The sequence below is a fragment of the Vanessa tameamea genome, chromosome Z (genome assembly GCF_037043105.1).
Source record: "Vanessa tameamea isolate UH-Manoa-2023 chromosome Z, ilVanTame1 primary haplotype, whole genome shotgun sequence".
NCBI lineage: Eukaryota > Metazoa > Arthropoda > Insecta > Lepidoptera > Nymphalidae > Vanessa > Vanessa tameamea.
Genome location: NC_087341.1, coordinates 9,875,187 through 9,889,325, shown reverse-complemented (window position 1 = coordinate 9,889,325; position 14,139 = coordinate 9,875,187). Strand labels below are relative to the sequence as shown.

General features: G+C 32.5%; 2 long non-coding RNA genes across 2 annotated transcripts in view; both read left to right on the top strand.

Moving 5' to 3' along the window:
* The first annotated feature begins 3,517 nt into the window (after positions 1-3,517).
* LOC135194667 (uncharacterized) lies at positions 3,518-4,677 on the top strand. The gene is made up of 3 exons (XR_010309891.1): positions 3,518-3,745; positions 4,415-4,477; positions 4,562-4,677. It is a non-coding gene; the product is annotated as an uncharacterized LOC135194667 (long non-coding RNA).
* Positions 4,678-4,734: 57 nt separating this feature from the next.
* Positions 4,735-14,139, top strand: part of LOC113404070 (uncharacterized) — a 282,204-nt gene continuing 272,799 nt past the window's right edge. Inside the window, exons 1-2 of the long non-coding RNA XR_003369367.2 lie at positions 4,735-4,840; positions 4,952-7,079. This is a non-coding gene — a long non-coding RNA (uncharacterized LOC113404070). The remainder of the gene's footprint in view (positions 4,841-4,951; positions 7,080-14,139) is intronic.

Sequence of the window (14,139 nt, the reverse complement as noted above, 5' to 3'; positions counted from 1 at the left end):
TATCGCTTATAGCGATCTCGCAACCCTTTGACAACCTTTGGTGATAGAAGCTTAGAAAGAAAACAGGTAAGTGCAGAAATAGATAGAGACAAGAGATAAAAACTATAATACAAGAATATTTATACTAAAGTATAATAATAAACTACACATAACTACATCCCAATAATACAAACATAAAAAATATAATATATATCAAAATATATATACATAATTATAAACTACATATTATTTAGGGTATGCATATGGGTATTTGGGTAGTGCATTACAGAGTTTGAGAGTTTTCACAGTGTAGGTTTGTGTTCGGCTGCAGGTTGTTACAAGTTTGTTGTCCGCACTAGAACGCAGGTTGTGCATGCTGTCAGGCCCAAGTAATTTAAAGTGTTCAACATATAGTACAGAATAGAGAAGAGATAAGGCATGCAAGTTTATTCGAAGCTTGATTGGCAGCCACTTTAACTGAGACCGAACTTTTACTGCGAAACATGATTAAACTTAAGCAGACCAAAGATAAATCTAATGGCCAAATTTTACAGCCCTTCTAATTTATTTATAAAGTCTTCAGTTAAATCATTATAGCAGGCATCAGCATAAATCAATATTGGAAAAAGGAAAGCATTGGCTTTGATGGGTAGTACATTTTTCCATCGCCTTAAAAAACCAATGATGGCATATATCTAACGGCTCATTTCTGTAACCTGAGGTACCCAGGAGAAGGAAGCATCCAGAAGTAGTCCAAGATTTTTAACAGTGTCTTGTACCGGTAGTATGTGGTCATCAAACATGATTGGAAAGCTTAAGACTGCCAAAAACAGCTACTTGCGGATTCCTTGGATTCACTTGGAGACCGTAAGATTTACTCCATTCACAGATTTTTGCCAAAACATTATTCAAAGTTGCTACAGCCTCGTCGATACCGCTTAAGGGAGCGGTAGCATATATTTGAAGATCATCAGCATATAGATGATACGAGGAAGAGATAAGAGTACAACACCTTGCGGGACACCAGAGGGAATGTCCAAATAAGGTGAAAACCTACTATTTATCGCTATGTATTGCTGTCGATTAAATTGGTAAGAGTGGAACCAATCAATAGCAGTAGAACTAGATATTTAAGGATTACCAAACATATGTAAGAAATGTTTTCTTTTTTTGGTGGGCCGGCCATATTTGTCGTGGAATCAATAACCGTTGGGCAAAACGTGTTCTAGAGTGGAGACCTAGTGTAGGACGTCCTCAGGCACGTTGGAGTGACGATTTGCGCAAGACGTCACATACTTTAGTGAGAGACGGCCTTTCCTAAACCCAGATTGAAAAGGGCAGAGGATTTTGTTTGTTGAGAGGAATTGGCTGAGTTGATAATGAACTACACGTTCTAGCTCCTTCGAGAGAAAAGGAAGAACAAATATAGATCTAAAATGAGAAGGTAGAGAGGGATTGGAAACTTTAGGAATAGGAATTACCAGGGCTTTGCGCCATAGAGAAGGAAAGGTATCAGTAGACAGGGAATAATTAAATATATGGCATAAAGTAGGTTAAATATTGTTAAGGGTAAGGAGTATCAGTTTTCGACTTATTTCATCACAACCAATTGAGTCTGAGTCTTTTAATATGTATGAATCGACTGAAAGTATACCCGTAAAGATATGACAAAGATTTAACTATTGAAAATTACAAATATCTAATACCCATTATGATAACTGCTCTGATGTTCTGTTTTATCCCTACAAATGGCTCTATTTATTTATTCACCTCTTTGTCCGATTTGTTGCATCGTAAAACAATATTCTTATAAATACGACCATCAAAGGCATTTAATAAAATCTAAATGACAGGAGTACTTAGGAGTGGTCTATATTTTCAGAGCGTTATTGCCATTTAAAAATGTTGAGATATTAACGTCCCATATCTACTTATATCTGATTTTATTTTAAATAGTTGTTTAGAATATAATTCTTTCCCTTAGGTATTAATCAGCCACCCAGTTAGCAATCATGATGCAAATTTATAAAGCATATCATGGGGTTCACCCCTAGGGGTTGCTTGACCAGTCTGCCTCCTTTGTTGTCAGTCACACTGATTCCTCACCTACCTACATTGCACCCCACCACAAAATTATACAAAACTTTAGGAATAGACTAAATTGCAGGCATGGTATAACTATAACCTCAACTTCACGTGTGGTAACAACTGGTCAACTGAATGATTATTTAATATACTGTAGAGCAATTTTATTAGTTTATGCTATTCATATGCATATACAAAACTTAGAGGTGCTTGCTGGACTTTAACCACTAATAGTCACTTTATATAAGCACACAAAAATTATAATCCTATAAACTAACTTTTTTAGTCCGTCTGGGCAGATATTCTACCGCCAAACAGCGGTACTCAGTATTGTTGTGTTCAGGTTTGAAGAGTGAGTGAGTTAGTGTAACTACAGGCACAAGAGACATAACATCTTAGTTCCCAAGGTTGGTGACAAATTGGTATTGTAAGGAATGGTTAATATTTCTTACAGCGCCATTGTCTCTGGGCGATGGTGACCGCTTACCATCAGGTGGCCCATTTGCTCGTCCGCCAAAGTATATAATCCCATCAAAAACATAAATGTAAAAATGAGAGCCAAGTCTAATATTATGATATATACCTTGGTTGTTGACTTCAACGACAAAAGAAGTGAGATCTAAATGGGTGCCAAGTTCAATGGTCCTTCCTAAAATTTATTTATAACTACATAAAATGTAATTTCTTCTTATAACTTAGGATAATATATTGTTGCCTAAGGTCTGTCTTGGCTAGTTCTTATATGTTCATAAACACAAATTGTAGTTTGTGTTTATAATAACTAATTATAACTCAGAACATCTAAGAAGAATGGAAGACAACTCAGTATTGCTCATTTAGTATTAACGTACATTAAGAGCTGAGATGGTCCAGTCACTAGAAAACATGAATTTTAACCAGATATTGCGAGTTCACATCCAGACAAGTACGATTGAATTTTTGCGTGCTTAATTTGTGTTTATAATTCATTTGTAACAGGCTTAGAACTTGCGAAGGCTATGATATATTTCGTATATGCCGCCAAAACCTGACAACAAACATCACCCATGACTTATCTTCTTCTAACTTTTGCATTTATAATATTGTTACAGATTATGGTAATACGTGTATAGTTCAGGTTTGATTGGTTTTATTACCTGTAGCCCTATTCTACTACTTTCCAACGATAACAGTTTAGTTACGATGTAGTTACGATTCTGTTACCCACTGAAATACTATACAATAACAGTTGCGATACTGTTACGATGCAGTTACGTTCGACAACATATTCCTCATAAATCTCAACCGAACTGTAGCTGCATCGAAACTAGATAGAAATGTTATCGCTTGGTAGGTCTAGAATCTGTTGACGCACGATACCGGTAGGCGTCTACCAATATCACCCTATACCCATACCAAGTTTTACCATGGAAACGGGGGCGATATTGATTGCACATGCGCAGAACGGTCCGGTCAGGCCAGCTCAACACGGCTGTAGCTGAAAATCTAGGCAATGCACTTTTTGTGTTGACACTATGATGACGCATATTACGAACTACATTTTAAAATAAGTGGAATATTTTTTTTTGCTTGTATTTAGTGATTATTCATATTTAAACATATTTTAACGTAGCTTTAATTAAGCACCATAATATTATCGATTAGCTGAGTGCAGTGAACACGGCTGTTTCATTTCAATATTGTGAGTATTCCTTATTATTATTATTATTCTATGGATATTCAATGCTATTTTTTTTTAATTAATTTTTTTGTATAAAAATTTAGCTGAGCTGATTTTTTTATAAGCGAATTCTTGCTCGTGTTATAATGCTTTCTACTTATTTACGAATATGTACGGAACTATCATTACGAAATCTTAATTTATAGCTAAAAGGTCATAGTTGATTATGAATAATTGATTGCACGGCTGACCCTCCCTTTACCTCATGCCCCTTTCCCCTCCGCCCGGCGGGCTTAGTCGGGAAGGTTCGATATGAGCGACCTGCACTTCCATTGCAAGCGGCGCGCGCATGCGCTATGAACTCTTACATAAATATATAGTAGCAACTAATTTGGATACCTTTACCAAAAATTAAGTTTTACCAGTTATATAAAAATGTACTTTTCAGTTCGAATGATATCGCAAATTTTATCAAAAGTAAACAGGTCCATACATATATATATGCGAAATTTGTTGTTAGCATTTGCGTGAATAATTTTTACACAGCACCACCAAAGCACAATTAATTAGACGGTACGCGACATTGAGCGAATGATTGATTTTAAATAATTGAACAATTGTTAATTAGGATAGACTATTAAAATGAATTATAATAACAATGATACATAAATTCATCTTTTACGATTACAGAAAATCTTAGCGGACGGAATTAAGCTAACAAAAAAATGGAAATGATTGATATATCAATAGAGGGTACGATATAATCTCATAATTTTAATATTAATTTTATTCATACAAACCGAATACCATAAATAGCTAATAGAAACTACGTTTCAGGTTCCACGACAACCTCTTATCCGACTCCGTCAGAAGTTCCAGCCACATATATCAACGTAGATGAAATATTTTCCGAAGAAGATAGCTTCCACGAACAAGTATGAATTTGTCAATATTATCATGCATTCATATTATTCTAACACTGCATACTTTTTATTACAATATAATACTTTACAGATACCTACAGAACTCGCATTTTACCTGACAAGTATTTACACCTGGCGAGAAATGCTACCTTGTGACGACTGTAACTTAAACGAAACTGTTGCCTTTTCTGATGTAAGTATTCAAACCATCACCCATAACGAAAATTCAATCTCAAGATTTATACCAGATTTGTTATAGAATATTGGATAAATGAACACTTAACATCCATTTTCATGATTGCAGAAACTGAAACGGTCATTGACACTAAGAAAATTTCTGGACGAAGATACTCTTGCACCAATGACAACAGACACCAGACACGTGCATAGAATTGTGTCGTATAATGAATGATTTTATTAGTAATTATTATAACAACAATTGACACGACCCGAACTTAAGCATTCAGCGACGCTAGATAAATTTACTTATAGTTAGTTATATATTAAAAAAAAAAGAAAAACAAATAGATTTTCCTGGTAAGATAGTGCGTACAACTCGCTCTTCATCGCAACTTAGTAGGTAAACTCGCGAACCGAGTATTGTAGTACTTTTCAAATAAGAATGTCATTAGGAGTCATCGAGGCCCAATAACAGACTATGTCAAAATACAATTCCATATATTTTCAAATTTTCATAGACAGACATGACATGAATTTCATCTGCCTATTTTTGTTATAATTTAATTACCTATTTAAACTTCCATTTGATTTATAACTTCTTTGTCATGTTTTCATATTAACTTACGATATTTAGATAGATAGCTAAGCTATACGGCATAAAATATTAATATAAATTATTGCAATTTTATTAATATTGGTAAACACTGGGATGGATAATGTAGAATTAATTGTAAGTATAATAAAAAATTCAAGTAAACACAGTAATAACAGAAATATATGAGTAGATTTTTTGTAAGAGAGAAGATGTCTTTGTACATATAAAATAGAAGGAGTCTGATATGTTCAATTCTCAGTCGGTATATTTTATTAGTTTCTTATGAGTTCTTTTTATATAAAAAAATGCAATCGATTTGAAGCTGTCTATCCGATGAGCTAGAGATTTATTTCTCATTTCAGATTATTTTTTTATTATTTGTACTTGATTAACGTCAATTTTCTCACTTATATTTGATATATTTTTAACTTTTAACTCTTATAGAATTCTAAGATATTTCCTGTATTAGATTAGAATATATTCTATAAATTTGTTTTGAATATTTTGTTCAAGTTCCGTAAAACGAAACAGATACGATGCAGCTGATTGAGACGTGAAATATGAGGTTTCTTCTAGAGATATCTTGAAAATTTTAGTTTTTAGCTTTTTATTATGATTAGCATACATTATATTTGGTTGGAGTAAGCGTAGTACGGCATTTATTTTTTTAGTGATAAAGGTGAAAACCTACTAGAGTATTTAGGCGACTGGAGTATATATAAACGCTACTTTATAATTGCAGCTGTTTGAAAGATAAGCTGTTAGTTTGTAATTTTCTATAAGTCTTTTAATTTATTATTATTATTTTACATCGTTAAATTTTTAAGGTATTCAAGAAAACCTAAATAGCATTTGCCTGATTCAAGTAGTGTGTAAATACGTAGTAAATTAGATTTAATGATTCTTGATAGTTTAATTATTTTATAATTTAAATAAAAAAAAAACTTAATTCCTGTTGAATGTCTATTATTGTAAGTTTGTATGTTTATTGAATTCTAAAATTCTCCTAAGAAAACAACATTTTCACAACGTCTTTAAAAAAAACCTTAGCAACTTAAATAATCTGTATTATTTAAGCGTGTGTGTTAATTTAAGTGATTTTATTATACTTTGCACTAACTTTTTTTTTTTAATTAATCACTTAGCTGTTGAATTTGATCATTTGATTTTTTGATTGAATTTGATTATATAGACAATAGAGAGATATATTTAAAAACTATTTTTATATAACATGTTTTTAATTTTGAACAAAAGAATTTACAATGTTACATACTTCAGTTTACTGTTGACGTTAAAAAAAATTTATAACTGTTGCTATTTGTAATATTGTTATGTTAAATGGAAAATCAATGAAAAATACACCAAAAAATCAATTAATACTAAAGTTTATGTAAGTTAATATTTCTCTCGTTATTTATGCAATCTCACTGTCATTGATTTATATTATGTAAGTGGCAATGACTTGGACAACCAGTAATGAAGTTACAAGATCGCAAATACGTTACTTAGATTAAGATTAGAAATATACAAACGCCACAGGAATCAAACCCATGCTTGCATTAGCAATCTAACGACTAATCTAAGGACGCGCTACTTCTGAAATACTTCTGTCTGAAGATCGGCCAAGCGAATGCATCGGGTCGTTCCTGTCGCGTTAGTTATCAATAAATATGTCAACAGGCGATATACATATTTGCAGTAGAAATCGTTTTTAGCATTAGATAATATTCAAGGACAAACGAATGTGTTCATAATATGCGTAAATCAAAGTGTCAACACAAATTGAGCATTCTTAGAATTAAATTTAATATAATTATCACTTTATTAAATTAATTTATATCATATATTTTTTAAATCTAGTTTAAACTATTTTTTTTTTTTAATTTTCTTTTTATTGTAATGCATATTATTTATATACTTCGTAGGGATGTACTCGTAGTTCGTTTATAGGAAACCAAAACAGGTCTAGAGAGAAATGCATTTGCATATGGTAGCTTGTATAGTCGGACATGTTTATTTAATAATTGTGTTTATTTAACTTCAAAGTTTTAGTGCATTAAGAGAATATTACATAACTTGCATTTAGCGATTTAGATATCCTATAGTACGTATATAGTTTTTAATATTGCACGAAACACACAACATGTTTCAAATCATATTACAAAGTAAATGTTTTAGTTATCGTATGACGGTTACTTTCGATATTTCTATGTAGAAGGCTAAAGAACTTCGGAGATGCCGTGCTAGACTATTACTAGCTTATGAAATCGGAGGCACATAGTAAGGTTAAAGAGTATATCGAGAGCTAGAAATACATTCTATATCTTGAACTGACAGATTAATTTTGGATAAAACGGCTCAGTTGGACTTATCTGGTTGATGTCGGTTATTTTGAACCCTTCTATGAAACATCATTTAATTGTAGAACAAAAACGGTTCAAAGAATTACTTAAATATTGATTACATCTACGAGTTGAAACTCATTCATACAAGAAATGACGATCAAGGATGTCGAAAAGAAAGATAGAAATAATATAGTCAGTTCTAGGAATGAAATAACAATTATTTTCAAATAGTTATTTATAATTATGAACATAAGATCTCTTTTTACATAATTCATAACAATTATATTATAGGCTTCTATTGCTGGCCAAGCGCAACACGTCATACTCATAGCCAGTGCGGTCATGAGCTTTTTTCTTAAAAAAATTCAAAAATCGCTCAGAGCAACCATGATTTTTTTACTTCATAATAAGGAATAGACAGTTTACTTACTCGTGCAACTAATATATTTTATCTCTAATCGATATAATCATATTATTGTATTGTAATATATGATTACCTTAATATAATTAAAATGCTTAAATGTAGTATTATATAAGGCACAGTACGCCTTTTATCACTTTCATACATAAATTATTAGTACTCACTACGTAATTATTATTTATTATTTATTAGTGCTCACTACGTAATTATTATTTATTATTTATTAGTACTCACTACGTAATTATTATTTATTATTTATTTGTACTCACTACGTAATTATTTTGAAGTTCCTTAGGTTTTATTTATATTGAGTTTGAATTAACATATTCTTTAAAAGATAATTTCTTTACTTTATTATGTGATTCCGTTTAATTTAAATTATACTTACTGAATATTATTGTTATAATTAATTTATCTATCATTTTAATCAAGTAGAACTCTGTGTTGCGTTTCAATATGTATGTTAATAAATGGATCGTGTATGAGTTGTTTTATTTTTCTATCAAAAATATCTCCACGAGGATTATGGAAGTTGGAAGTGCGTACACTCCTGTGCCTCGGGAAGCACGTAAAGACATTGGATACTCCTAAGCCTTAACTGTTTACGATCGTGTCTGATTTGCCGTCCCTATAGAAAAATTTACATTTTTTTAAAAGTACCTATGTAATAATAATCTTTACCTTACTAGTGTTATATATATATGTAAAATTCTTCACCCATTATGCTTTCACGGCTAACGATAGGCTATTAAGACACAAGCTTTAACCGCTAAAAATACAGTCTGTATCTTAACACTGCGTAGATGTGTCGCGTTTCGGTCATTAAGAAGGTGAAGGTGAAGCTAAAACGCTTTGTGTGTGCACGGCAATACGGTACTTGACACCGGGCCATCGCCACTCGCAACACGCGGGCGAAATTCGGGCTCACGTGGAGTACTGCTCTCACCTCGGGGCGGGAACTCCTCAGTACCAGCTTCTTCCATTTGACTGAATTCAATGCATGTCTACTTGAACCTTTGGCTTTGCGGAAAGACGTTGGATCAATCTACATCTTCTACCACATTTTTCATGGGAAGTGTTCAGAGGAATTGTTTGGATTAATCACACCGCCTAGATGTCCGAAAATCCACAACAGCGCGATCATTTTTAGGTATTTTCTGCCTCGCACGACCAACCTGTGAAACCAGCATTCATCGGAGGTTTTGTCTGAACCGATACGATTTTGGAACCTTCAATAAAAGAGCCTACACATTTATTTAAATCCAGCAACGCACTCTCAACGCTCCAGTGTTGGTCGTCTTTGGTCTTTTGGATGTCTTTGGTCGGTGGTAGTCACTTTCCATCAGGTGATCATTTTGTTTGTTTGCCAATTTACCATAACAAAAAGTTTTTGATTACGCTTGAACCTCTTTTTAATGTCCTCTTCGAGTAAACTAGGGGATGAGGGTTTCTGGCAAAATTATTTGTTTTAATTCATATTTCTGGCAAAATAATGATAAAATATAACTTCAAGGACACAAAATACCTAAATAATAATAATAATATCAATCTTGTTTAAGCTGTCGCTCTTCAAAATTAGACTATAGTCCAACACGCTAGCCTAATGCGGGTCGAAGGCGATAAAAGTTAACTAGCGCAAGCTTTCATCTTTAAATCTCAGACAGCAGTTTATATTTATTTCATAATATCTTACAAGTAGCGAAAATATATATAAGTATAAGTATATATACCGATTTCTGAATGTCTAACTAATATCAGAAATTACGGATTCCCATAAAAACTTTCACCCATTATTTAATCCCTTAAGGAGATTAATTTTCTGTCCTAATCCTGCGCAAAAATGTATCCTTTTAGGTACATCGGTTTTGGCTTTTTTTGTGTGGTATGATTATAATCTAACTGTATATCCTTTTTTATGGTGATATATATAAGTTCCATATTAATATTTCAAGATATAAATATATAGATAAAATTATTTAAAATCATAAATTAAGCGCCATCTGTATAAAATCATAAGAGATAATATGCGAGCGGAATACAGTTTTGCGGGACAAAAGTTTAATTTCGATGAGGACCGGAAGATGTCTCTAAGAGTATCGTAACGGATAAAATGGAAAATTATTTTCCAAATCATCGAAAATTAATATTACATATAATATTTTAAGCAATAATATTATTATGAATGTAATTATGCTTGTAAATGTGAAATGCATCCTCTATAGGAACGCTATATACAGTCTATATCTTATATATCTATATATTAGATATATCTTATTTTTACATATAAAAAAATCGTATTTAATCGAAATTTGTACATGGAAAGTATTTGAGAAAAAATAGTACACAATTGATCACAAATATATGATTTTTAGAATTTTTGCCTGTTTGTTTGTTTGTCTACATATCTGTTCGTTTGTTCCCGCTAATCTCGAAATCGACTAAACCGATTTTGATGCGGTTTTTACTGATTTACTGTAGTAACCTTGGGGTAACATAGCATTTGTTTCATTAAGGGCTGAACAGGTTAAAAACCTTTTTAAAAAGTTCCAATGGTGCTACATCATCCCTTTGTGTTTGAAAATAAATAAATAGATATAATTAAATGGTACGGCGAAGATGATTTTATAATTATACCGCGGATTCTTCTCATTAAAAAAAAATCGTTTACTTTTAAGCGAGTCCAGTTTTCTGGTGCACACGTGGCTCTGTCGCGTGTTCGCAACTGCAAAAAAATCTGAACTTTAATCGCCGATGGCACTACGTGTAATATCGTGTAATATACATTACGCAATTAGACAAATACCTCATAACTTTTAAATATTAAAGATTACATTATAAATTTAAAACGTTCAGTTGTTTGTGGTTTGATGATTATCGATGGCAAAGCACTCAAATAAGTTATCTCATCAAAAATATATCATAGTCTGTCCATCCATTTGAGAACTACAATGCCACGACAGACGCAAAGATACACAGATATGTCAACCGTATAATACCCTTACCTTTGAGGCTTAAAGTCACGCGAACGGAGTCGCGGGTACCTGCTAGTTTATGAATATAATTATATTATACTTTGTATTATAAATAGAAAATAGTTGACATATATTTTTATTTTAAAAATCTGATTATATTTCGGTGGCATATTTTAATGAAAATATTCCATGTATGTATGTGAGTGTACATGCCGTTCAAGTTGAAATAATTTTATTACTCTTTCAAATAAACGAGTATAGGATATATAACAGGATAAAATATAATAATATAATATACTCATAGATGAATATATCGTTAGACTAAGTGAATGCATCTGACATATAAGTATTAGAAGCGTTCGTGATGCTGATGAAAAACTTATTTGCATATTATTGAATAGAAAAGATGAGTCATGAGTTACCCTTACAAGATTTATATTGAATATATGTAACATTTTGAAACGATATTTTAACGGTTAGGGTATGAAATTTTCTATATATAAAATTTTATATAATAACTGTTTAAATTCATCACTGATCACTTTGCATTTTTAGAAGACGCATTTTATGCTATACGCTTTCTTGCAACTCGCCGGTAGAAGGTACTTTAGAACTTCTTTTTCTAAACATACACAGTCCGGACATGTACCAGGTTTTGCTAATCTGTATGAATAAAACCAAATTGATTTTCGTCGGTGAGCGGCAGGACTGTTTGGCTTCATTTTCAGTACAAGTAATGATTATATTAAATAAGAAAATCTGAAAGACTTAACATTGGATCACATTGAATTTGCATTCACATTGAATTCGCTTGCAGAATTAAATTGCACTCGTACTTTCGCGATAGAATTTGTGATAGACTTAATGCATGTTTGAAGTTCCCCTTTTTTGGTTCCAAGTGGTCAAGGAAATCAAATCAAGATCATATGCACGTGGATTTATAAAAGGACGAGTCCAGAGAAATCTTTTCTAAACATCGAACCGTTCCTGAATAAATTACTGAACTTTCTCACTTTGGATTTGCGTCGAGAAAATCGAATGAATTACATATAGCACCGTTAAATATAATAATTATTTTTAATTCCTTTGTTAGAAGCTAAATGTCTTAACCTCTATGTGTCTGGAATTCTCAACGCAAAACACATGTGAATACTATGGAAGAAAGAAGCGAAAGAGAGCGCAGAAAAGTTTTAAGCTTCTCATAGAAGGTTACGCATAATGTGTGTCATTATCGTTTACTATCCTTTGGCATGCAAAGAAAATTAGTGGGCGCAATCTTTTGCACAAATTGTTTCATTATAAAATTGACTGTTCCTACATCCTAACGACGATTAAGAATATAGAATTCTAAGATATAAATTAATTTTATTCCGAACAATCAATACAAAAAACAAATTTAGACAAAAATGCGCCTTTAATTAGACTTACCAAAACTTATAACGAGGTTTCGAAGAATATATTAACAATTTAGACATCCAACAGAATAATGTTTTTTTTTTTTTCAAAAATATAATTACTATTTATATGAAACAACTTTTGTGAAATAATTTTTTCTATAAAACACTGATGTAAACAATAATCTAGATTCAAAGTTGAATTGTTGACGAATTGATGATGTGTGAATCAGTTGATCCCGTCCAACGGATTTTTAAAACGTAGCGACAGAACTAGGTTGTCGCCTCGCAACCTCAAACGGGAATTCGGAATATTAATCACTAGTTACTGAAAATCGCTTCGAAAATAAGCCATTATTTCTCGTAAAAAGTGAAGGATATAAAATGGTTATTGTGGTTTATCCTGGATTATCATGGACTTTTTTGAAGACCTTTTTAAGGTGTACAATACTGTACTAAATTATTTTGATCTATCTCGTAGGATTCAGGCAGCGTTTGCAATGTAAGCACAAAATGTGTTTATTTACGACGAAACTTTAGAATCCTCTAAAATAAAATCAGTGTTTCTCTACTGTATTGTTATTGTATTAAACATATAAAACATCCTCTTGAATCAATCTATCTATTAAAAAAACCGCATCAAAATCCGTTGTGTAATTTTAAAGATCAAAGCATACACAGGGACAGACAGCGGGAAGCGACTTTGTTTTATACAATGTAATGATAATGATGCGAAATATTAACTAAGTAGTCTTTCTAACGAACAACAACATAGAAGTAATTATTTAAAGGAAAGACGTTTTAATAGCACACATTTATTAATTCCGCCAGATATGTCATTCAGCTTTAAATGCATACTCTTTCTGGCGCAGTTTGTATTCGCAATGATAGTAAACAAATCACTAGGGTAATCACTGAGTCAAAATTCATGCGTCAATACAATTGATTTATTGTAGCTTGTTCGCAAACAAAATGGTATTGTCAAACAATTGAAATAAACCATTTTTTGTTTTGATCGGTTAGTTATATCGCGCAATCGTCATTTAAATATAAATAAAATATCGTAAGATTAATTGTGATCTCAAATGTAATAGAACGTTTTGTGTCTTATTTTGGGCGGGTGCTCCCCAGTACCAGCTCCTCCCATTTGACCGTATCCAACGTAGAGCAGCTCGAATTATCGACGATCAAGCCCTTTCCGATCTACTAGATCCTTTGGCTTTGCGTAGAGATGTTGGATCACTCTGCATCTTAGGAATTATTTAGATTAATTCCGGCTGCTGAATTTCACCTTCGGACATCTCGTCAAAATTCTAAGTTTCACCCGCAACAGCTATATAACAGATAATCTACAACCTCGCTCAACCACTCTGTGGAACCAGCTTTCGCCGCTTGGCGGTTTTTCCGACCCGATACGTCTTGGGAACCTTCAGAAAAGAGCGTACTTCTTCCTTAAAGGCTGGCAATGCATCTGCGATCCCCCCGGTGTTGCAGATGTCCATGGGCGGTGGTAGTCACTTTCCATCAGGTGAGCCTCATGCTCGTTTGCGACTTATCACCAGAAAAAAAAAATACTCGCGTAACT